This window comes from Halichoerus grypus, chromosome X (genome assembly GCF_964656455.1).
Source record: "Halichoerus grypus chromosome X, mHalGry1.hap1.1, whole genome shotgun sequence".
Lineage (NCBI taxonomy): Eukaryota > Metazoa > Chordata > Mammalia > Carnivora > Phocidae > Halichoerus > Halichoerus grypus.
In genome coordinates this window covers 30,101,936-30,127,376 of record NC_135727.1, presented here as the reverse complement: position 1 = coordinate 30,127,376, position 25,441 = coordinate 30,101,936, and the positions used below count along the sequence as shown (strand labels likewise).

The 25,441-nt window shown below is 39.8% G+C and overlaps 1 long non-coding RNA gene and 1 other non-coding gene across 4 annotated transcripts in view; both read left to right on the top strand.

Moving 5' to 3' along the window:
- Positions 1–25,441, top strand: part of LOC118551903 (uncharacterized) — a 73,147-nt gene that overhangs the window by 16,209 nt on the left and 31,497 nt on the right. The gene's annotated exons all lie outside the window — the stretch shown is intronic.
- LOC144380641 (U6 spliceosomal RNA) lies at positions 15,751–15,857 on the top strand. The gene has a single exon (XR_013444865.1). It is a non-coding gene; the product is annotated as a U6 spliceosomal RNA (small nuclear RNA).

Sequence of the window (25,441 nt, the reverse complement as noted above, 5' to 3'; positions counted from 1 at the left end):
ACAACTTTATTTCTAAAAACTTTGTCTTTATCATAAACAAGTGGATTTGAAATCATATCATAACAATACACAACAATCCAATTTGTAATTTCAACTCACTCACACACTACTTAATCCTAAGGCCCTAATGCCCTGTACAAAGCTAAGTTCACAAAAATGTCTATCCACCCTCTGATTCTACATCACTTACAACCTTAATCACATGTAGTCATTTTGGGGGAGCATTCTTCCTTTGCTGCACATTCTTTTACACCATTGTTTAATGACCAATTTAAGCAACCATATTCCTAATATTCGTAGCAAAACCATAATAAAGAACTCCTTAATATGCTACCGTATCCAATTGCCAAATGACAGCAAATTAAGCTTTTTAACCCATTCAGTTAAACTTCCTTGAGAATTGTATTTCCATCTATAAGCCATGTTTTATTTTAAGATTTTATTTATTTATTTGAGAGAGGGAGAGTGCATGAGAGAAAGAACAAGCAGGGGGAGTGGCAGAGGCAGAGGTAGAAGCAAGCTCCCGGCCGAACAGGGAGCCTGATGTGGGGCTCGATCCCAGGACCCTGGGGTCATGACCTGAGCCGAAGGCAGACACTTAACCAACTGAGCCACCCAGGCGCCCCTATAAGCCATTTTTATAAGGTTCCAGGGGTACAAGCACGTATAGTACATTGTATATACAATATCAAGCACAGGGATGATTGCCGTAATATCAGAATTCAAAGCTGTCATAACTTTGGGAATATAATTTTTTTGTCCTCTTTTCAATTCCTGCTGAGTTATTTTAACTTTATTAGTCTTATCTACCATGTTTCTTTATTTAAGTTTCTGTTGTATGATTTAAATTGACTAAATTTATTTTAAGAGTTTCAATGTGAGATATTTCTCTGGTTATTTTACTTTTTTATTTTATTAAAGTTTTTATTTTAATTCCAGTTAGTTAACATACAGTGTTGTATTAATTTCAGATGTACAGTATGATGATTCAAAAATTACATACATTGGGGCGCCTGGGTGGCTCAGTCGGTTAAGCGGCTGCCTTCGGCTCAGGTCATGATCCCAGGGTCCTGGGATCGAGTCCCGCATCAGGCTCCCTGCTCTGCGGGGAGCCTGCTTCTCCCTCTCCCTCTGCCTGCTTCTCTGCGTACTTGTGTTCTCTCTCTATCTCTCTGTCAAATAAATAAATAAAATCTTTAAAAAAAAAAAAAATTACATACATTACCCAGTGGTCATCACGACAAGTGTATTCCTTAACCCCATCACCTATTTATCCATTCCTCCCTCCACCCACCTCCCCTCTGGTAGCCATCAGTTTGTTCTTGATAGTTAAGGGTCTGTTTCCTGGTTTGTCTCTGTCTGTTTTTTTCCCCTTTGCTCATTTGTTTTGTTTCTTAAATTTCACATGACTTGAAATCACATGGTAGTTGTCTTTCTCTGACTGTCTTATTTTGCTTAGTATTATACTCTCTAGCTCCATCCAAGATTTCATTCTTTTTATGGCTGAATAATATTGTGTTGTATATATATACCACATCTTCTTTATCCATTCATCAAACAATGGACATTTGGGTTGCTTCCATAATTTGACTATTGTAAATAATGCTGCTATAAACATAGGGGTGCATGTATCCCTTTGAATTAGTGTTTTTGTATTTTTTGGGTAAATACCCAGTAGTGCAATTGCCGGGTCAGTAGGGCAGTTTTGTTTTTAATTTTTGAGGAACCTTCATACTGTTTTCCACAGTGGCTACACAAGTTTGCATTCTCACCTATGGTACCCAAGGGTTCCTTTTTCTCCACATCCTCCCCAATACCTGTTGTTTCTGGTGTTGTTGATTTTAGCCATTCTGATAGGTGTGAGGTGATATCTCACTGTACTTTTGATTTGCAGGTCCCTAATGATGAGTGATGTCGAGCATCTTTTCATGTGCTTGTTGACTGTCTGTATGTCTTCTTTGGAAAAAAATGTCTGTTCACATCCTCTGCCCGTTTTTTAATTGGATTATTTGTTTTTTGGGGTGTTGAGTTGTATCAGTTCTTTATATATTTTGGATACTAACCCTTTATTGGATACATCATTTGCAAATATCTTCTTCCATTCCGTAGGTTTTCTTTTAGTTTTGTTGACTGTCTCCTTCGCTGTAGAGAACCTTTTTATTTTGATGCAGTCCCAATAGTTTCGTTTCCCTTTTGTTTCCCTTGCCTCAAGAGATATACCTAGAAAAAAGGTGTTGTGGCTGATGTCAGAGATGTTACTGTCTATGTTCTCTTCTAGGATTTTTATGGTTTCAGGTCCCACATTTATGTATTTAATCCACTTTGAATTTATTTTTGTGTATGGTAGAAGACAGTGGTCCAGTTTCGTTCTTTTGCATGTTGCTGTCCAATTTTCCCAACACCATTTTGTGAAGAGATTGTCTTTTTCCCATTGTATATTCTTGCTTACTTTGTCATAAATTAATTGACCATAAAAGTATGGGTTTATTTCTGGGTTTTCTATTCTGTTCCATTGATTTTGTGTCTGTTTTTGTGCCAGTACCATACTGTTTTGATGACTATAGCTTTGTAATATAATTTGAAATCTGGAATTGTGATGCCTCTAGCTTTGTTTTTTCTTTTTCTTCTTCCTTTTGTTTTTCCTTTTTTTTTTAGAGAGGGAGGGGGGAGGGGGAAAAGGAGGGGAGGGAGAGTGAGGCTCTTAAGCAGGTTCCATGCTCAGCAAGGAGCCTGAGGCAGGGCTCAATCTCACAACCCTGAAATCATGACCTGAGCCAAAATCAAGAGCCAGACACTTAACTGACTGAGCCACCCAGGTGCCCCAAGATTTTACTTTTTTTTTTTTCTCAGTAGTCTCTACACCCAACATGGGGCTTGAACCCACACCCTGAGATCAAGAGTCACATGCTCTACTGACTAAAGCAGCCAGGCACCCCTTTGCTTTGCTTTTTTAAGATTGCTTTGGCTAGGGGTGCCTGGGTGACTCAGTCGGTTAAGTGTCTGCCTTCACCTCAGGTCATGATCTCCAGGTCCTGGGATCGAGCCATGCGTCGGGCTCCCTGCTCAGCGGGGAGGCTGCTTCTCCCTCTGCCTCTGCCTCTCCCGCCTGCTTGTGCTCTCTCTCTGTCTGTCAAATAAATAAATAAATAATCTTTAAAAAAAAAAAGATTGCTTTGGCTATCAGTCTTTTGTGGTTCCATACAAATTTTAGGATTGTTTGTTCTAGTTTTGTAAAAATTGCTGTTGGTATTTTGATAGGGATTGCATTAAATGTGTGGATTGCTTTGGGTAGTATAGACTTTTTTTTTACTTTAATTTTTTTATTTAAATTCAATTAGTTAACATATAATGTATTACTAGTTTTAGAGGTAGAGTTCGGTGATTCATCAGTCTTTTTTTTTTTTTTTTTAAAGATTTTATTTATTTATTTGAGAGAGAGAATGAGAGACAGAGAGCATGAGAGGGAGGAGGGTCAGAGGGAGAAGCAGACTCCCTGCCGAGCAGGGAGCCCGATGCGGGACTCGATTCCGGGACTCCAGGATCATGACCTGAGCCGAAGGCAGTCGCTTAACCAACTGAGCCACCCAGGCGCCCTCATCAGTCTTATATACATCAGTATAGTGCTCATTATATCATGTGCCCTCCTTAACAAACATTTAAAAAAAAAAGATTTTATTTATTTATTTGAGAGAGGGAGACCATAAGTGGGGGGGGAGGGGCAGAAGGAGAGGGAGAAGCAGACTCCTTGCGGAGCAGGGAGACCAATGTGGGGCTCAATCCCAGGACCCAGGATCATGACCTGAGCTGAATGCAGATGCTTAACCAAGCCAGGCGCCCCTAAACATTTTCTTTTTTAAGTACACTCTATGCCCAATGTGGGGCTTTAACTCATGACCCCAAGATCAAGGGTCACATGCTCTATTGACTGAGCCCCCCCAGGCACCCCCAGTATAGACTTTTTTTTTTTAAAGATTTTATTTATTTAATTGACAGAGAGAGAGAGACAGCGAGAGAGGGAACACAAGCAGGGGGAGTGGGAGAGGGAGAAGCAGGCTTCCCGCTGAGCAGGGAGCCCTATGCGGGGCTCTATCCCGGGACCCTGGGATCATGACCTGAGCCGAAGGCAGACGCTTAATGACTGAGCCACCCAGGCGCCCCCTAGTATAGACATTTTAACAATATTTGTTCTTCCAATCCATGAGCATCGAATGTCTTTCCATTTCTTTGTTGTCTTGAATTTCTTTCATCAGTGTTGTATAGTTTTTAGAGTACAGGTCTTTCACCTCTTTGGTTAGGTTTATTACTAGGTGTCTTATTATTTTTGGAGCATTTGTAAATGGGATTGCTTTCTTAATTTCTCTTTCTGCTGCTTCATTATTGGTGTATAGAAATGCAACAGATTTCTGTACATTGATTTTGTATCCTGTGACTTTACTGAATTCGTTTATCATTTCTAGCTGTTTCTTGGTGGAGTCTTTTGGGTTTTCTATATATAGTATTATCATCAGCAAATACGGAAAGTTTTACGTCTTCCTTACTGATTTGGATGCCTTTTACTTACTATTCTTGTCTGATTGCTGTCACTAGGACTTCCTGTACTATTTTGAATAAAAGTGGTGAGAGTGGACATGCATGTCTTGTTCCTGACCTTAGGTGAAAAGCTCTCAGTTTTTCTTATTAGGGATGATGTTAGTGGTGGGTTTTTCATATATGGCCTTTATTATGCTAAGGTTTGTTCCCTGTAAACCTAGTTTGTTGAGGGTTTTTATCATGAATGGATGTTGTACTTTGTCCAGTGCTTTTTCTGTGTCTATTTAAATGAGCATATGGTTCATATCCTTTTTCCTATTGATGTGATGTATCATCTTGACTGATTTGTGTATATATTGAACCACCCTTGCAACCCAGGAATAAATCCCACTTTATCATAGTGAATGATTTTTTTAAGGTATTGTTGGATTCGGTTTGGTCGTACTTTGTTGAAAATTTTTGTATCTATATTTATTAGAGGAATTGGCTTTTAGTTCTCTTTTTAGTGGTGTCTTTATCTTGTTTTTGTATCAGGGTAATGCTGGCCCCATAGAAGGAATTGGAAGTTTTCTTTTCTTTTTCTAATTTTTGGAATAGGTTAAGAATAGGTATGAACTCTTTAAATGTTTGGTAGAATTTGCATGTGAAGACGTCTGGTCCTGGAATTTTGTTTGTTGGGAGTTTTTGGATTAGTTATTAAATTACTTTGCTGGTTATTGGTCTGTTCATATATTCTGTTTCTTCCTGTTTTAGTTTTGGTAGTTTATATGTTTCTAGGTATTTATCCATTTGTTCTAGGTTGTCCAATATGTTGGCATATAGTTTTTCATAATCTCTTACAATCCTTTGTATTTTTATGGGGTTGGTTTTTATTTCTCCTTTCTCTTTTGTGATTTCATTTACTTGGGTCCCTTTTTCTCTTGATAAGTCTGGCTAGAGGTTTATCAATTTTATTGATTTTTTTTTTTCAAAGAACCAGCTCCTGGGGGTGCCTGCATTTGTCAGTCAATTAAGCGTCTGACTCTTGGTTTCAGCTCAGGTCATGATCTCATGGGTTGTGAGATCAAGCCCAGCGTCAGACTCCACACTCAGTGGGGAGTCTGCTTAAAGATTCTCTCCTCCTGCCCCTCCCCCTAGTTGTCCTCTCTCTCTCTTTCAAATAAATTAATAAATCTTTAAAAAAAGGAAAAAGACAAAAAAGAACCAGCTCCTGGTTTCATTGATCTGTTTAATTTTTAATTTTTTTTTTTTAGTTTCTGTATCATTTATTTCTGCCCTAATGTCTATTACTTCCTTCATTCTGCTGGTTTCAGGTTTTGTATATTGTTCTTTTCTAGCTCCTTTAGGTGTATGGTTAGGTTGTTCATTTGAGATTTTTCTTGCTTCTTTTTTTTAAATATACATACTTTTATTTTTATTTTATTTTATTTTTTTTAAAGATTTTATTTATTTATTTAAGACAGAGAGAATGAGAGAGAGAGAGAGAGCACACGAGAGGGGGGAGGGTCAGAGGGTGAAGCAGGCTCCCTGCCGAGCAGGGAGCCCGATGCGGGACTCGATCCAGGGACTCCAGGATCATGACCTGAGCCGAAGGCAGTCGCTTAACCAACTGAGCCACCCAGGCGCCCTAAATATACATACTTTTAAAGATTTATTTATTTATTTGAGGGGGGAGGGAGTGCACGTGACCAGGGGCAGGGGTAGAGGGAAAACATCTCAAACAGACTCCCCATTGAGCACACGGAGCCCAATGGGGGGCTTGATCCCACAACCCTGAGATCATGACCTGAGTTGAAATCAAGAGTCAGATGCTTAACCAACTCTGCCACCCAGGTGCCCTTTTTCTTGCTTCTTGATATAAGTCTGTATTGGTATAAATGTCCCTCTTAAAACTGCTTTTGCTGCATCCTAAAAGTTTTGGACTGTTGTGTTTTCATTTTCATTTGTTTCCATGTACTTTTTAATTTTCTTCCTTTATTTCCTATTTAACCCATTCATTGTTTAGTAGCATGTTATTTATTTAAGTTTTATTTATTTATTTTTCGTAATCTCCACACCTGACGTGGGGCTCGAACTCATGACCCTGAGATCAAGAGTCACATGCTCTTCTGACTGAGCCAGCCAAGCTCCCAGAAACATGTTATCTGACCTCCATGTATTTGTGGGCTTTCCAGATTTTTTTCTTGTGGTTGACTTCTAGTTTCATAGCACTGTGGTCAGAAAAGGTGCATGATATAATTTTGATCTTGAATTTGTTGAAGTTGTTTTGTGGCCTGTATGTGATCTAGTCTTGAGAATGTTATTGTGTGCACTTGGAAAGAATGTGTATGCTGCTTTTTAGGATGGAATGTTTTGAATATATCTGTTAAATCCATCTGGTCTACTGTGTCACTCAAAGCCATTGTTTCCTTGTTGATGTTCTGTTTAGATGATCTGTCCATTGATGTAAGTGGGGTGTTAAAGTCCCCTATTTTTATTATATTACTACCAATTAGTTCCTTTATGTTTGTTATGAACGGTTTTATATATTTGTGTGCTCCCATGTTGGGTGCATAAACATTTATAATTGTTATATCTTGTTGGATTGTCTCCTTTATGATTATATAGTGCCCTTCTTTGTCTTTTGTTACAGTCTTTGTTTTAAAGTCTATTTTGTCTGATATAAGTATTGCTACTCTCGCTTTTTTTGACATCTGTTTGCATGATAGATGTTTCTCCATCTCCTTACTTTCAATCTTCAGGTGTCTTTATGTCCACAGTGACTCTTTTGTAAGTATCGTATAGGTGGGTCTGATTTTTGTTTTTGTTTTTACTTTGATGTGGCCTCTTCTGTCTTTACTTTTGGAGTTTGTTCTGTCAATCTTCACGCCGATTTCTAGGGTATTTAGGATGATTTGATAGTTACCTCGTTGTGTGCGTGGGATGAGGTGAGCTTAGGGTCCTCTTACTCTGCCACCATCTTCCTCTCTCTTCCTGATGTTGCTTATTAAGGCTGTATCCTAGATGGGTCGTGTTTTTTGTTTTTTGTTTTTTTTTTAAGATTTTATTTATATATTGCGGGAGAGAGCAAAAATATCAAGCAGACTCTGTGCTGAGCGTGGAGCCTGACATGAGGCTCGATTTCACAACCCTGAGATCATGAACCTGAGCCGAAACCAAGAGTCAGATGCTTAACTAACTGAGCTACCCAGGCACAGCTGGGTCATGTTTTTTATTCATTCTGTCACTTTATGTTCTTTGATTGGAGCATTTAGTCCCTTTACATTCAAAGAAAGTATTAATAGTTAAGTACTTATTGCCATTTTATTACTTGTTTTGTGGTTACTTTGAAGATTTTCTCTGATCCTTTCTTTTTCATGGTTTACTGGTTTTCTTTAGTGATATATTTGAATTTCTTTCTCTTTCTTCTTAGCATATTTATTGGCGGTTTTTGACCTGTGGTTGCCATTGTTTATATATAATATCTTCTGCATATAGCAGTGTATATTAAATTGATGGTCATTTCAGTTTCAACCAATTCTTTACTCCTCTCCTCCCCACATTTTAGGTATGTGGTGTCATATTTTAAATCCTTTTATTTTGTGAGTTCCTTGATGATATTTTTACAGAAATATTCATTTTTACTGCTTTTTTGTTTCCTACCTTCATAGTGTCATTTTTTTGGTTTTTCCTTTCCACTTAGAGAGTTCCCTTTGATATTTCTTGCAGGGCTGGTTTAGTGGTCATGAACTCCTTTAGTTTTTGTTTGTCTGGGAAAGTACCTCTATTTCTATTCTGAATGATTGTCTTATTGGATAGAGTATTCTTGGCTGCAGATTTTTCCTATTCAGCATTTTGAATATATCATCCCACTCCTTTTTGGTCTGGAAAGTTTCTGCTGAAATATCCCCTGATGGCCTTATGGGGTTTTCCTTGTATGTTACTGTTTTCTTTTGTCTTGCTCCTTTTTAACATGTTTTCTTTATCACTGTATTTTGCCAATTCGGTTATAATGTCTTGGTATATATCTGCTTTTGTTGATTTTGTTGGGAGTTCTCTGTGCCTCTTGGATTTGAATATCTGTTTCCTTTCTCAGATTAGGGAAGTTTTCAGCTATTATTTCCTTAAAAAGTTTTCTGCCCCTTTCTCTCTCTCTTTTTATTTTTATTATTTTAAAAAATATTTATTTGTTTGAGAGAGTGAGAGAGCATGAGAGAGGGGAGAGTCAGAGGGAGAAGCAGACTCCTGCTGATCAGGGAGCCCAGGTGGGGCTTGATCCTGGGACTCTGGGATCATGACCTGAGCCAAAGGCAGAGCATGACCTGAGCCAAAGGCAGACGCTTAACCTACTGAGCCACTCAGGCACCCGCCCCCGTTTTTAAAGATTCTATTTTATTTTTTAAGTAATCTCAATACCCAGTGTGGGGCTCAAACCTACAACTGCAAGATCAAGAGTCTTACACTCCACCGAATGAGCCAGCCAGGTGCCCCAAGCCCCCTTTTCTCTTCTTCATCTGGAACTCCTGTAATATGAATGTTAGTACATTTAATTGAGTCACTGATTTCCCTAAGTATGTTCTTGTTTTGCATAATTCTTTTCTCTCTCCTTTATTTAGCTTGCTTACTTTCCATTATTCTGTCTCCTAAATCATTAATTTGTTTTCCTTCCAGCCTGCTGTTCATTGCATCAAGCATGTTTCTTTCCTTCTTTCTTTTTTTAAAAAATATTTTATTTATTTATTTGACAGAGAGAGAGACAGTGAGAGAGGGAACACAAGCAGGGGGAGTGGGAGAGGGAGAAGCAGGCTTCCTGCAGAGCAGAGAGCCTGATGTGGGGCTCGATCCCAGGGCCCTGGGATCATAACCTGAGCCAAAGGCAGACGCTTAATGACTCAGCCACCCAGGTGCCCCAAGCATGTTTCTAATCTTGTTTATTGCACTATTCATCTCTGGTTCTTTTTTATGTCTGTGTTAAGTGTCTCACTGATGTCTTCTACTCTTTTCTCAAGTCTGGTGAGTATCCTTATTATCATTGCTTTCAGTACTCCATCGGCCATGTTACATCTATTTCACTTAGATGTCCAGCTGTGGCCTTGTCCTGTTCTTTCATTTGGGACAAATTTCTGTCTTCTCATTTTGTCTAAGTCTCTGTGCCTGTTTCTATGTTAGGTCAGCTCCATCTCCTGTGTCTGAGGATAATGACCTTATGAAGAACAGGTCCTGTAGTGCCCTGCTGTGTAGTGTCCCCTGTTCCCCAGGGCCTGGTGCTTCCGAAAGTGTCTCCAGTGTGTGCTCCATGTGCTCTGCTGTTTTGTCCTGGCTGCCTTATCCTGCAGGCCAGCCGTCTGCAGAGGCTCTTTGCCTGTGGTGGGCAGTGTTTGGTCCCTGGTCTGAATGTGGTGCATTTTAACCAGGTGTGCTCTGGTCCACTTGTGAAGTAAGACCAGTCACCACTGCTACCGGAATTGAAGCTCCACAGTACTCCCAGGTCAGGAGACATGGCAGTGGCAGGGGTTTGGGTCAGTCATTTGGGGGTGGGGTCCCACCGCACTGGCACTGAGGAATCATGTCTGGGAAGAGAGGTTCCACCATAGCGTGGGGTGGGGAACTTGGTGTAAGCGAGTCAGATAGCAAGTGTCAGCACTGCCCTGGTTCCTACAGGTGGCTCTTCGTTTATGCTGAGGGGCAGGGGAGGGGAATGGCATGTGCTGGCTCCTTTGTTCCTGGAGGGGTCTCTCCGTGAATGCTGCCTCTCTGCTGCCTCTCTGGGACTTGCCTCAAGATGAGCAGATGACCTCCCACTGTGTGCCCCAGGCGCTCTTCAGATTGCTGTTTCTGCACTATATGTGTGCGGGCTCTTTGCCCTGCCTTCTCTCCAAGAGCAGTGCAGCGTCCTCTGTGCTCTAGTCCTCTGTGCTCCATCTGAGCCAAGCCCGCTGACCTTTAAAAGTGCAGGCTTTAAGCCCTGCCAGTTCCAAGAACTCAAGAAATTGGCCCCTTTTGCTTTCCAGGCCAATTGCTATGGAGAGTCATTTTCCCTGTGTACTCCCTTGTGTGCTAGTCTGTCTCTTACCCTTCTCTGCGACTCTGGCTCTTTCCCCACCGCAGTGGCCACGATCTGTTTCTCTCCCAAACCACATCTCCAGGCTTCCTACCATCTTCGATGTGTCCTCTTCTCTACTTTTAGTTGTGGAGTTATTTCTGCCGGTCTTCAGGTCGACTTCAGGGATATTTAGGATGATCTGATAGCTATCTAGATGTACTTGCAACAGGAGGTGTCCCTGGGGTCCGCCTCTTCACGGCCATTTTCTCTCTGGTTATTTTATTTTATTGTAATTTAATTTTTAAAGATTCTATTTATTTATTTGACACGAGAGAGAGAGCACACAAGCAGCAGGAGAGGGAGGAGGAGCAGGGAGCCTGATGTGGGGCTCGATCCCAGGAGCTTGGGATCGTGATCGGAGCCAAAGGCAGACACTTAACGGACTGAGCCACCCAGGCGCCCTTATTTTATTTTCTAAAAGATTTATTTGTTTATTTTAGAAAGAGAGTGGGGGGAAGGGCAGAGGGAGAGAGAATCTCAAGCAGACTCCCTGCCGGGTGCAGAGCCAGATGCAGGGCTTGACCAAGAGAACCAAGAGAAGGACACTTAACCAACTGAGCTACCCAGGCGCCCCTCTCTGGTTACTTTAATAGTTTGTATATCTTCTATTGACCTTGAATAATATCTTTTACCTTTTATTGTCATATTCATTATCTTTTATTTTTACACATCCCATCATGTTGTGTTCCTTACTTTTTTCTTGACTGCAATAGGTTGGGGTGTGGTTTGGCTTAGAGCATGCTATCATGGTCCAATTTCCCATATTACATATAACTGGTTGAGGAAGCATCGAGGCCATGGTCATGACTACTTGTAACACAGGTTCATGCAAACATCTAGCAGTAATAAATGTAATTTGGTCCGTTCTACTAGCATATCCTTTTTTTTTTTAAGATTTTATTTATTTATTTGACAGAGAGAGAACACAAGCAGGGGGAGTGGGAGAGGGAGAAGCAGGCTTCCCGCCGAGCAGGGAGCCCGATGCGGGGCTTGATCCCAGGACCCTGGGATCGACCTGAGCCGAAGGCAGACGCTTAACGACTGAGCCACCCAGGTGCCCCCTACTAGCATATCCTTAAGAACATGTTTTTCTTTTCTCTTAAGGGGGCTCTCTATAGCCTATGGGCTCTATTCTCCCTTTTGATATTGGGGAACTGCAAAAGTGTGGTAACCCAACATCATATTCTTTTTTAAGTGCCAATGTATTAAAAGTATTAATACATTTAATAAAATGTATTAAATCTGATAGCATTTTTCAAGTAAGTCAAGGCTACCTCTTTTATTTATTTATTTATTTATTTATTAATATTTTATTTATTTATTTGACAGAAAAAGAAAGAGTGCACAAGCAGGGGGAGCGGCAGGCAGCGGGAGAGAGAGAAGCAGGCTCTCCGCTGAGCAGGGAGCCGGATGCGGGGCTCTGTCCCAGGACCCTGGGATCATGACCCGAGCCGAAGGCAGACGCTTAACCGACTGAGCCACCCAGGCGCCCCAAGGCTACCTCTTGAGTCTCTGTCCATCTAACTTCCCTATTCTTCCTAGTTATATCATAGATAGGTTTTCATATCATCCCTACATGCAGTATGTGGTGTTTCCAATATCCAAACAGTCTTACCAGTTTATGAGCTTCTTTTGTGGTAGGAGATGTTATGTAGTTTATCTTGTTCATGACTGGGTTTGGTATTTTTCTACCTTCAGAGAACCAAATTATGTCTAGAAATTTTACTGTAGTGTGGGGTCTGTGGACCTTACGTGGGTTAATTGTCCATCCTCTGAGTGTAAGGAATTCAGTTCACCCAATTTTGACCTTAATCTGTTCTTCCACGTTATTACCATAAATAAGGATGTCATTAATAGAGGAAATAATGGTTTGTTTATGTGTTGTGTTTTCCTGAAAGGCCTGGATGTCTTGTGTTAGAAGGTGGTGGGGTTTTGTTGGATTGTTAAGGTATCCTTGTGGTAACATAGTAAACTGATATTGTCTGCCTTCCCATGTGAATGCAGTCATGGGTTGATCTTCCTCATCAATTGGAATAGCAAAGAAAATGTCAGATAAGTCTATCACTGTATATTAAGTTCCGGATCCAGTGGTGCTGTAGTTTGTGATAGTGCCTATGTTTGGGAGTGTTCCCTCAATTTTGGGAGGGTGTTTGTTTAAATTCCTATAAATTACTGTAAATCTGTGTGATCCATCTAGCTTTTTAACAGGCAAGATTGGGTGAAAATAGTAGGAACAATAATTTGTTCCTATAATAGTTCCTGAATTTTGTTCTTAACTTGAATATGTCCTCCCTTAAGATTATAGTGGGGTGTATTTGTTATCTTAAATGGGGTGAGCAGGGTGCCTGGGTGGCTCAGTTGGTTAAGCAACTGCCTTTGGCTCAGGTCATGATCCCAGGGTCCTGGGATCAAGTCCCACATCGGGCCCCCTGCTCAGCAGGGAGCCTGCTTCTCCCTCTGCCTGCCGCTCCCCCGTGCTTGTGCTCTCTCTCTCACTCTCTCTTTCTCAAATAAATAAATAAAAATAAAAATAAATAAATGGGGTGGGCAGTTTAATTGCAGTTCATTTTGGTATAGCTAAGGTATTCTGTGGAATGGTTATATCTTTGTTGTTTACATCTTGCATTATTACATCTATTTCAAGAATGTTTTCTAAATTGGGCCCTACAAGGCATTTGTCCTTATGGGTGGTATATCGTTAGTTAAGAGTGTATGTACCCATGTCCCATGGGATTAATTTTCCTCCTAATCCTTCAATTAGTCTCTTTGATTGGTAAAGTTTTCTAAATTAGTAGGTTATCCTTGTATCATTGTTACTTGAGACCCTGCATCTAACAGCATAGTAGTATATGTAATATTTTTATTTATAAAAGGCGTTTTATAGATATGGGCACTGTAACAGGGATAATTGTCTCTGACTTGGGCAAAGAGATGGAGTCCCTGTATGGGGCTCATGGGGCTTTCTGCCTTTCACCTATCAGTGGCATGTCTATTTATGGGACTAGGTTTTATAATGGGGTAGTATTTACAATAAATGGATTCATGGGTCTACATGTTGGTTTATTTTCTGTTGGTCTATTTCCCCCCAAAAATGGGTGTTTCCATCTTTCTGCCGCTATAAATAGTTTCTGGGGTTCTTATTTGGATTAAAGGTCTCCTGTATTTCTGGCACCTTGAAATACTGTAAATAGTGCTGTTCTATCCTGTGGAGGTGCAGCTGTTAAAATGACCTTTTAAATTGATTCTCTTGTGGGACGCCTGGGTGGCTAAGTTGTTGAGTGTCTGCCTTCGGTTCGGGTCATGATCCCGGGGTCCTGGGATCGAGGCCCGCATCGGGCTCCTTGCTCCGCGGGAAGCCTGCTTCTCCCTCTTCCACTCCCCCTGCTTGTGTTCCCTCTCTCGCTGTGTCTCTGTCTGTCAAATAAATAAATAAAATCTTAAAAAAAAATAAATTGATTCTCTTGCTACTGTGTGTAGTAGTGAGGGTGTCTGTCCCCTATCATAAATCGTAGTTAATGGTCCTAATCTCATTACATTAGTAGCTTCCCCTGCTGTTTTTCATTGAGATGTTTTATGGGGTAATGTATTAGGTATAGGCCATATTAATCTCCAGGTTGCTGCTGTCCAGTCAGAGATCTTTGTATATTAATATACTTTTTTCCAAATGCTCTAAGGTGTTCATTAAATTTAGCATCAGTGGTAATGGGTCTGAGTTTCAGTTTCTGCTCCTGTGAGGATCAGGTTGTGTCCTCTTTTGGGCTATAAATGTAGTAGCCACTGGGTTTCTGTGTTAAAATCAGTTTTGGCATTCCATTCTAATTTTTGTCATTTCTTGTCTAGTATAAGCTCTCTCATCAGTGATTCTGATTGGTTCTATATTTTCATTAGTTGTAGTTTTGTCTATTTTCATAGGTCTGGTTTCTAGTAAGTTAAAATTTACCAGGGTCAAAGGGTTAAAGTAATCATCATTGTTGGGGTGTGGATTGGTGTTATTAGGAGCAAAAAGGTCTAGGTTTCTTCCTACTCTGGAGATTACTTTACATACTAGTACTTTTCCTCATAGTCTGTCAGTATCTGTGTTACTAAATATTCCTAGTAAGAGTGATGGAATTTCTTCCTTACGTGCTTTTTTTTAAAAGAAAGCAATTATTTTATAAATCATAATAAATGTATGTTATTCATGCTTATTAAAAGACAGATTGACGGGTTATAACTTAAAATGTCCAGTAATATGCTGGGTTTTGTTGATGTTTTCGCTTCTTCATAGTCTTTTTTTTATATACATAATATATTAGGTATATAAAATATTTATATACAATATATATATAGGCCTATATATAATATAGGCCTATAACCTAGTGATTTGACAATACTAAGTGCTCACCATAGTAGTGTAGTTACCATCTATCACCATACAAAGTTATTATAATATTATTGACTATATTCTCCATGCTGTACCTTTAATTCCTGTGACTTATCCATTTTACAAGTAGAAACTTATACCTCTTAATTTTCCTGAAACATTTTGCCCAACCCCCAGGCCCCCTTATGTGCTCTTTTATTTTACTTTAAAAAATACTGTTTATATTTTTGTATGAAAATAATGGCTGTACTACCATGTTTACATACCTACCGATATTGGAAACAGAATTCAATAATGAATCACTTCTAAATCTTTTAAAGAACATACAAACATTGGGGCGCCTGGGTGGCTCAGTCGTTAAGCGTCTGCCTTCGGCTCAGGTCATGATCCCAGGGTCCTGGGATCGAGCCCCGCATCGGGCTCCCTGCTCTGCGGGGAGCCTGCTTCTCCCTCTCCCACTCCCCCTGCTTGTGTTCCCTCTCTCGCTGTGTCTCTCTCTGTCAAATAAATAAATAAATCTTAAAAAAAAAAGAACATACAAACATTAAAACACTGATTGATTATAGAAAGTAGAGTGGAGAGGGACGCCTGGGTGGCTTAGTTAGTTAAGCGTCTGCCTTCGGCTCAGGTCATGATCCCAGAGTCCTGGGATCGAGTCCCTCATCAGGCTCCTTGCTTAGTGGGGAGCCCGCTTCTCCCTCTGCATGCTGCTCCCTCTGCTTGTGCTCTCTCTCTCTGACAAATAAATAAATAAAATCTTAAAAAAAAGAGAGTAGTGCTCGCTTCGGCAGCACATATACTAAAATTGGAAGGATACAGAGAAGATTAGCATGGCTCCTGTGGAAGGATGACATGGAAATTCTTGAAGTGTTCCATATTTTTTAGGAATAGCACGGAGGACATTAGGAGAAGGAAGGGAAAAATGAAGGGAGGTGGAATCAGAGGGGGAGATGAACCATGAGAGACTATGGACTCTGGGAATCAAACTGAGAGTTTTAGAGGGAAGGGGGGGTGGGGGGATGGGTGAGCCCAGTGATGGATATTAAGGAGGGCATGTATTGCATGGAGCACTGGGTGTTATATGCAAACAGTGAATCATGGAACACTACATCAAAAACTAATGATGTACAGTATGGTGACATAACATAATAAAAAAATTATAAAAAATAAATATAGAAAAAAGAGTAGAGTGGAGGGAAAAAACCATTAGCTATCATTTTCATTAAAGAGAAGCACTCTGAGGAGAATCAAATCAATTAGTAATATTCATCTATATTGCAAAATAATACATACATAGAAAAGTTAGTGATCATACTGATTTTATTACTTTTTCTAAGCCATTTTATCTCTCTCACAGTCAATGCAAAGAAATAAAACAATATAAAGAAAAATATGTCCTCATTATTCTTCACAATAAAAAAGGTCTGCTTCATTCTACAGGCCTGGGCGTATTGTATAATATGGACCACTTAATGACTCAAGTGGATCAAAGTACCATTTTGATTCTTACTTACTGAATAGAATTTCATCCGTATTTGGTGATAGGACTAGCTCCATGGTAGCTGTAATGTATTGAATCATTTCTTTGGTATCCCCAGATCTCACATTAAGTAAAAAAGACCCTACTCAAGAAAAGATAACAATCAGTCTGTCCATAAATTATATCCATAGGCTCCTTCTATTTACTTATTTATTTATTTAGAGTGCGTGATGGGGGGGAGGGGCAGAGGGAGAGGTAGAGAATCCTCAAGCAGCCTCTGTGCTGAGCATGGAGCCCTATGTGGGGTTCGATTCCAGGACCCTGAAATCACGACCAGAGCTGAAATCAAGAGTCAGTCACTTAACTGACTGAGCCACCCAGAAACCCAGGCTCTTTCTTTAGTGTAAGGTGGGAAAAGGGGCCCTTTCTGGAGTACATGGATGCAAGTATTGTTGTGGCTTAAAGATTGCTAAATTGATATTGTGTCTGCTATAAAGAAAATAAGGTGTACATCAAAACGACTGCCAGATTAAGAAACTTCCACAACATGTCTCAGTTCTTCAAATAATTGAGCAAGTTCCTTTTCTAGGCTGATAATCTGGTATTCACATTGCTGCTGCCCATGAGACTCATCACCAGAGGTAAACGATTCAGTTGAACCAGCTGGTAGCTGTTATGGTAACAGATGATACTTTAAAAAAAAAATTTTTTTTTTAAGATTTTATTTATTTATTTGACAGAGAGAGACACAGCGAGAGAGGGAACACAAGCAGGGGGAGTGGGAGAGGGAGAAGCAGGCTTCCCGCGGAGCAGGGAGCCCGATGCGGGGCTCGATCCCAGCACCTTGGGATCACGACCTGAGCCGAAGGCAGATGCTTAACGACTGAGCCACCCAGGTGCCCCTAAAAATTTTTTTTTAATTTTTAATTTTTTTTGAGAGAGTGTGCGTGAGCAGGGGGTAGGGGCAGAGGGAGAGAAAGAATCTCAAGCAGGCTCCACACTCAGCGCAGAGCCTGATTTGGGGCTTGATGTCAGGACCCTTAGATCATGACCTGAGTCGAAATCAAGTCAGTTGCTTAACTGAGTAAGCCACCCAGTGCCCCGTTAACAGATGATACTTTCATTTTTTGGAAGTTCAAGTTTGCTCTCTTGATCTGTTGCAAGGGCAAAGTAGATAAGAAACTGGGTATCAAAGAAAGCTTTGGACCATTGTCATGGCTACTTTAATAACAGGTACGCCATCTCTAACTGATGCAACAATAGCATGGAGCCCTTCAACATGTAGTAATTTATTTATTTTATTTTATTTTATTTTATTTTATTTTATTTTATTTATTTGTCAGAGAGAGAGAGCACACAAACAGGAGGAGCTGCAAGCAGAGGGAGAAGCAGTCTCCCGGCTGAGCAGGGAGCCCGATTTGGGACTCAGTCCCAGGACCTCAGGATCATGACCTGAGCTGAAGGCAGACACTTAACTGACTGAGCCACCCAGGCGTTCCTGTAGTAATTTTTTAAATTAAGTGTTTAATTTCAATTCCAGTATAGTTAACATAGAGTGTCATATTAGTTTTTGGTGTACAATATAGTGATTCAACAATCCCATATATCACCCAGTGCTTATCAGGATAAGTGTACTCCATAATCCCCATCATCTATTTCACCCATCACCCCTCCCCCACTTCCCCTCCAGTAACCATCAGTTTGTTCTCTGTAGTTAACAGTCTGTTTCTTGGTTTGCCTTTCTATTTTTTTCTTTCCTTATTTGTTTTGTTTCTTAAATTCCACATATGACTGAAATTATATATTTGTATTCTTCTGACTGACTTATTTTACTTAGTATTATACTCTAGCTCCATCCATATTGTTGCAAATGGCAAGATTTCATTCTTTTTTATGAATGAGAAATACTCCATTGTATATATATACCACATTTTTTATCCATTCATCTATCAGTGGACACTTGAGCTACTTTCACAATTCGGCAATTGTAAAAAATGCCACTATAAACATAGGGGTGCATGTATCCCTTTGAATTAGTGTTTTTGTATTTTTCAGGTAAATACCCAGTAGTGCAACTGCTGGATTGTAGGGTAGTTCTATTTTTAACTTTTTGAGGAATCTCCATACTGTTTTACACACTGGCTGCACCAGTTTGCATTCCCACCAACAGTGCAAGAGGGTTCCTTTTTCTCCCAAGTGCTTGCCACTACCTGTTGTTTCTTGTGTTTTTGATTTTAGCCATTCTGACAGGTGTGAGGTGATATCTCATTGTGGTTTTGATTTACATTTTCCTGAAGGATGTTGTACTTTGTCCGATCCTTTTTTCTGTGTCTATTGAGATGGTCATATGGTATTTATCCTTTCTCTTCTTTTTTTAAAAAATTTTACTGGGCATATTCTGTTTTTTTTTTAAAGATTTTATTTATTTATTTGACAGAGAGAGCAAGAGAGCACAAGCAGGGGGAGTGGGAGGCAGAGGGAGAAGGAGAAGCAGGTTCCCTGCAGAGCAGGGAGCTCCATGTGGGGCTCGATCCCAGGACCCTGGGATCATGACCTGAGCCGAAGGCAGACGCTTAACTGCCTGAGCCACCCAGGCGCCCCTATCCTTTCTCTTCTTGATGTGATGTATCACATTGATGTATTTGCAATCATTGAACCACCCTTGCATCCTGGCAATAAATCCCACTTGATCGTGGTGGATGATTTTTTTTAATGTATTGTTGGTTTCAGTTTGCTAGTTTTTCATTTAATATTTTTACCTCTATGTTTATCAGAGATATTGGCCTGTAGTTCTCTTTTTTGTGGTGTATTTTTTAGTTTTGGTATCAGGGTGATACTGGCCTTATAGAATGAATTTGGAAGTTGTCCTCCTATTTTTTGGAGTAGTTTGAGAATAGGTATTAACTCTTCTCTTTTTTTTTAAATTATTTATTTTAGAGGGGAGCGGGAAGGGCAGAGGGAGAGGGAGAGAGAATCTTAAGTGGACTCCATGCTGAGCGTGGAGCCTGACATGGGGCTCAATCCTACAACCCTGGGATTACTACCTGAGCCAAAACCAAGAGTTGGACACTCGACTGACTGTACCACCCAGGTGCCCCAGGTAGTAACTCTTCTTTAGATGTCTGATAGAATTTGCCTATGAAGCTGTCTGGTCCTGAACTATTATTTGTTGGGAGTTTTTTGATTACTGATTAAATTTCATTGCTGGCAATCACTCTGTTCAAATTTTCTAATTCTTCCTGCTTCAGTTTTGGTAGTTTATGTGTTTCTAGCGATTTATTCATTTCTTCTAGGTTGTCCAATTTATTTGGCATATAATTTTTCATAATATTCTCTTAATGCTGTGTATTTCTGTGGTGTCAGTTATTTCTCCTTTTTTATTTCTGATTTTTAAAAAATTTTTATTTATTTATTTATTTAAAAGATTTTATTTATTTATTTGACAGAGAGAGAGTGAGAGAGCAGAAGCAGGGGGAGCAGCAGAGGCAGAGAGAGAATCAGGCTCCCCGCTGAGCAGGGAGCCTGATGCGGGGCTCAATCCCAGGACCCTGGGATTATGACCTGAGCCGAAGGCAGACGCTCAACCAACTGAGCCACCCAGGCGCCCCTATTTCTGATTTTTTTTTTTTAACTTGGGTCCTTTTTTTTTTTTTATGAATCCAGCTAGACATTTATAAATTTTGTTGATCTTTCAAAGAAGTAGCTCTTGGTTTCATTGATCTGTTTTATTGTCTTGTTAGTTTCTGTATCATTTATTTCTGCTCTGATCTTTATTATTTCCTTCCTTCTGTTGGTTTTAGGTTTTGTTTGTTCTTTCTTAGCTCCTTTAGATTATGTTGTTTATTAGAGATTTTTCTTGCTTCTTGAGGTAGGCCTGCATTGGTATAAAGTTCCCTCTTAGAACTGCTTTTGCTGCATTCCAAAGATCTTTGGCTATTCTGTTTTCATTTTCATTTATTTCCATATAATTTTTTAAATTTCAAATTTGATTTGTTGGTTGAGCCATTCATTGTTTAGTAGCATCTTATTTAACCTCTATGTGTTTGTGCTCTTTCCAGATTTTTTCTTGTCGTTCATTTCTAGTTTCATAGTGCTATGGTCAGAAAAGATGCATGGTATGACTTTGATCTTTTTGAATTTGTTGACACTTGTTGTGTGGCCTAATATGTGATCTGTTCTGGGAATGTTTTGTGTGCACTTGAAAAGAAAGTGTAGGGGTGCCTGGGTGGCTCAGTCGGTTAAGCGTCCAACTCTTGGTTTCGGCTCAGGTCCTGATCTCATGGGTGGTGAGATAGAACCCTGTCTCCAGCTCCATGCTCAGCAGGGAATCTGCTTGAAGATTCTCTCCCTCTGGACTTTACCCCACTTGCATGTGTGCACTCTGTCTCTCTCTAAAAAATAAATAAATAATTTTTAAAAAGTAGGCCAATACTGTACTAAAACATTGTTTTAACAGAGAAAAACCAAATCATAATTTTGTACCAGTATACTTTTGATATTAAAACTCATTTTATTTAGTTAAATTTATTCCGATTGTAGCTAGTCCTGATCGTGTATAAGATTACTTTCCAAAAATTCCTTTTTTTTTTTAAGTAGGCTCCACACCCAGAGTGGAGCTCAACATGGCGCTCGAACCCACCACCCTGAGATTAAGACCCGAGCCGAGACCAAGAGTTGAATGTTCAACTGACTGAGCCACCCAGGTGCCCTCACCTTTCTTAAACATTTATGTGTTTTCTTTAGTAATCTCTATACCCAACGTGGGGCTTGAACTCATGACCCTGAAATCAAGAGTTGCATGCTCTTCCAACTGAGCCAGCCAGGTGACCCCCAAAGATTCCTTTTTCATAAACCTTCTACAACTTTCTTTTTTTTTTTTTTTTTAAGATTTTATCTATTTATTTGAGAGAGAGAGTGCGGGTGTGTGAGTAGGGGAGGGGCAGGGGAAAAAGAGAGAATCTCAAGGACTCTGTGCTGAGTGCAGAGCCTGAGTCAGGGCTTGATCCCAGGACCCTGAGATCATGACCCCAGCCGAAATCAACAGTCAGACGCTCAACCAACTGAGCCACCCAGGTGCCCCTACAACTTTCTTTTTTACATTGAGATTTTGTGCTGTTTTCCCTCTTCCCCACCTCTCTTTAGGAAAAAAATTACTTTATTTTCACTCAATAAAATGCATTTCCATTCCTCATACCTTCTTTTACTGAAAACATACATCTTACTTTTTTTCATATGGAGTTGTTTCCCTTATTTTTTTTTAGTAGCTTTAACCACATGTTAATTGGAATTCTTAACTCTTAGAAACCTTTAGTCCTAGTGAAAACAAAATAGTAAGCAAATGTGAATTGTCTGTTATAGCAGCATTCTTTAGATTGGCAAATTTATGAATACATTTCATGATTTCTAGAAACGTATGCTTCTTTATAGTACAACCTTTCAATAAAGGATGAAAAATATTTACTAATAGTCCCAAATTTATCTTTACTTTCTCTTTAATTGGAAAGACAAAAGTAGATAAATCTATGCTCAGTAATTAATGTTTTATTATTTTATCTTATTTGGAAATAATGTAGATATTTAATGAATTTAACTTAACACCTCACTTAACCTAAAAGCAAAAGTTTAAGATTTCAGGTTACCAAAATGATCTGAGCAAATATTTAAAAAGTTTACCTACAAACCTTTTTTTTAATTTACACCTTTTCCAATTTATTTGTTCTTAACACTTATGTTTAGATTGCCCACAAAAACTCCATTAGACATCAGACAAAGTCAACCATTATTTTTTTAGTTATTTATTGCTGAGAAATTTTGTAACAGAGGTAACATGGATTAATTTGGTTTTAAATAAGCCCAGGCAGAATAAAGGTTTTATATTTAATGCTAATAACTCTAAATGATATAGGAAGTGGTTGCGGTTTGGAGCTGATGGCCAAGAAAGAATTCTTGAGACTTTTTTGGTGCAAAAAGTTGGTTTTATTAAATCACTGGGATGGGACCTGTCGGCAGAAAGATGTGCACTGGGGTCATGAGAAGTGGCTGACTACATACTTTCAAGTTGGTAGGGGGTTAGGGATAGCTTAATTCTGAAAGAATTTTAGAAGCAAGGTTTCCAGGACCTTGAGGGGGCCAGCTATCTTTAGGAAGAGGTAATTTACTACGTCTAGTAAAACCCTAATCGTGAGACCCTTCAGATGTATCTCAGTGGGACATATGCTTAGGGGATGATTACCAACATATATCTTGGGGGTTAGAGATAAAGGAAGTTTCCAAAGGAATTTTTGTATGTTAAAGTAGACTCAGGATACTGGGGGGCGGGCTAAGATTGCCTTTTGCCCTTAGGAAACCATCAACGTTGAGGCAGTTGAGTTCCTAGAAGAAGGTCTCCCTGCTTCAAGGACTTGTCAATGGGCTGTAGGAATTAAGGAAACTTAATTTTTTTCTTTTCCCTTTACTTCCCACATCATAAAGACATGTCTATTTTTGGGGCACCTGGGTGGCTCAGTTGTTAAGCGTCTGCCTTCGGCTCAGATCATGGTCTCAGGGTCCTGGGATCGAGCCCCACATCGGGCTTCCTGCTTGGTGGGAGGCCTGCTTCTCCCTCTCCCACTCCCCCTGCTTGTGTTCCCTCTCTTGCTGAGTGTCTCTCTGTCAAATAAAAAAAAAAGACATGTCTATTTTAATTAAACCAACAACATTAAATTAGCTTTAATACTTAATATTTTCCAGGGCGCCTGGGTGGCTCAGTCGTTAAGCGTCTGCCTTCGGCTCAGGTCATGGTCCCAGGGTCCTGGGATTGAGCCCCACATTGGGCTCCCTGCTCAGCGGGGAGCCTGCTTCTCCCTCTCCCGCTCCCCCTGCTTGTGCTCTTTCTCTCTCTGTCAAATAAATAATAAATCTTTAAAAAAATACTGAATATTTTCCAAGATCACGTGAACCTGAAATTCATTTGGATGGTCTTTATTTTATTGTTGGGAATTTTTATGAATACTAAATTTATATAAGCATGTAATTTTCTAGAAGCCAATTAAAGTTCTTTTACAAATTAATTTTAGCAATACCATTGGGAGGTAGAAAGATATCTCACATTTACTGTGTGTGTGTATAGACAACATAAACACTATATACAATATACAAAGATATTATAGCTTTTGTTTGTACTAGTATCTTTGTCTCTTTTTTAAGATTTTATTTATTTATTTGACAGAGAGAGAGAAAGCACAAGTGGGCAGAGCAGCAGGCAGAAGGAGAGGGAGAAGCAGGCTCCCCGCCAAGCAGAGAGCCCAATGCAGGGCTTGATCCCTGGGATCATGACCTGAGCCCTGAGCGGAAGGCAGACGCTTAGCCAACAGAGCCACCTAGTCGCCCCAGTACTAGTATCTTTGGAGATGACATTATAGGCCCAATTTCCAAGTATCTTTCTCTATTTCTGCTGAAAAACTTCTCCCTTAAGTTTGCATTTGAAAGAATGGCTCTTAGGTCCTAGAGAAGATGGGGAGGGGGAGAAAATATACATCACAAAGGCACTGAGAAAGTACCTGCATTTTCTCTAAGGTGGTGTTTTTTGGGGGCACATTTGCCTGTTATCAGAGGTGCTAGAATGTGGGCACAGGAGCCTTTTTTTGCAGTTCTAATTTTTAGAAGTCCTCTCCCTCCACTCTATTCTTCAGTCTCCGGTGATTCTGGGCTGTGTTTGCATTTCAAAATCATGATAAGATTTATAATTTCAAGGGAAAGAGAAAGAATGCAGATTTTTTTCTGAGAGTTTCAAGGTAATTGGTATTTAATATTTTCTTTCTGTTTTCTTAAGTGCCAAACAATTTGGTCTAATATTCTAATATAATATCTTTATAATATCTACAAGTATTTTGAGAGGAATAGTTGAGGTTTGGGGGTTGGTAAAGATAGGTGTGTTTTGATTTGTTTCTGGAGTAGCATTTCTGGTTTTGTATAGATTTGCAAGATAAAGACAGTTGTTTCTAATTCCCCCAAAGAACTGGATTACTGCCTGACTATCTGGAGATTGACCTGCTTCTTTAAAGTTGCTTCCACCAGGGAGATTGTTAACTAAAGTGGGAATTAAAAGATTTATGCTTTTGTAACGTCTGTATAAAGCATCTTAACAAAAACCTTCTCTCTGAGTGTGCAGTTCAACCTCGGCTTCTGTTAGCCCCTGAATATTGGCCTTTAGCTGATCACTTGTTCCTCTGTGACGGTGTGGGGCGGGTGGTTGTGAATGGCCACTAATCTAATTGGTCTCAATTTTTGAAAAAAAAAATTTATTTAAATTCATCCCTAAATTTGGTAAAATCTTCTCAAAGGAGAGGTTTAAAGGGCTTTATAATTTAAAGGATCTGCTGCTATCCAGAGGACATGAAATTTATTTTTGGTGGGGGTCTAGGATGTGTCTGCAAAGGATGTTGCATAGGAATGCCTGAAGCTGGCAGAGATTGACTACAGAGCCCTAGAAGATAGGAGCAAAATGAGCCTTACTGCCAGTCTCAGGGGCTTTTGTTCAATTCATTTCTGGCTTTTAGCATTTACATGAGCAACCTGTATACTTTGGGTCTCAACATTAGGCTGGAGGCCATCTAAATTTTGCAAGGGAGGGGAAATTAAAATAGGAAGATGGGGCTGGGTTTCAAGAAGGGGATTTACGTTGGATATAGACATTAATTTTTATTTTAAGTCTAATTTCTTTTCTTTCATCTTGTCAAAGGAGTCCCTAAGGCTAGCTGTTATACTAAGACGGTTGAGAGCACTCTTTAATTTTTTTCTTTCAAATATAACCAAATTAAAAGATCCATTGTCTGCCCATTGACAAGTAGGATCTATTAATCTTTTTTTTAAAATAAAGATTGTATTGGGGCGCCTGGGTGGCTCAGTCGTTAAGCGTCTGCCTTCGGCTCAGGTCATGATTCCAGGTCCTGGGATCGAGCCCCGCATCGGGCTCCCTGCTCCGCAGGAAGCCTGCTTCTCCCTCTCC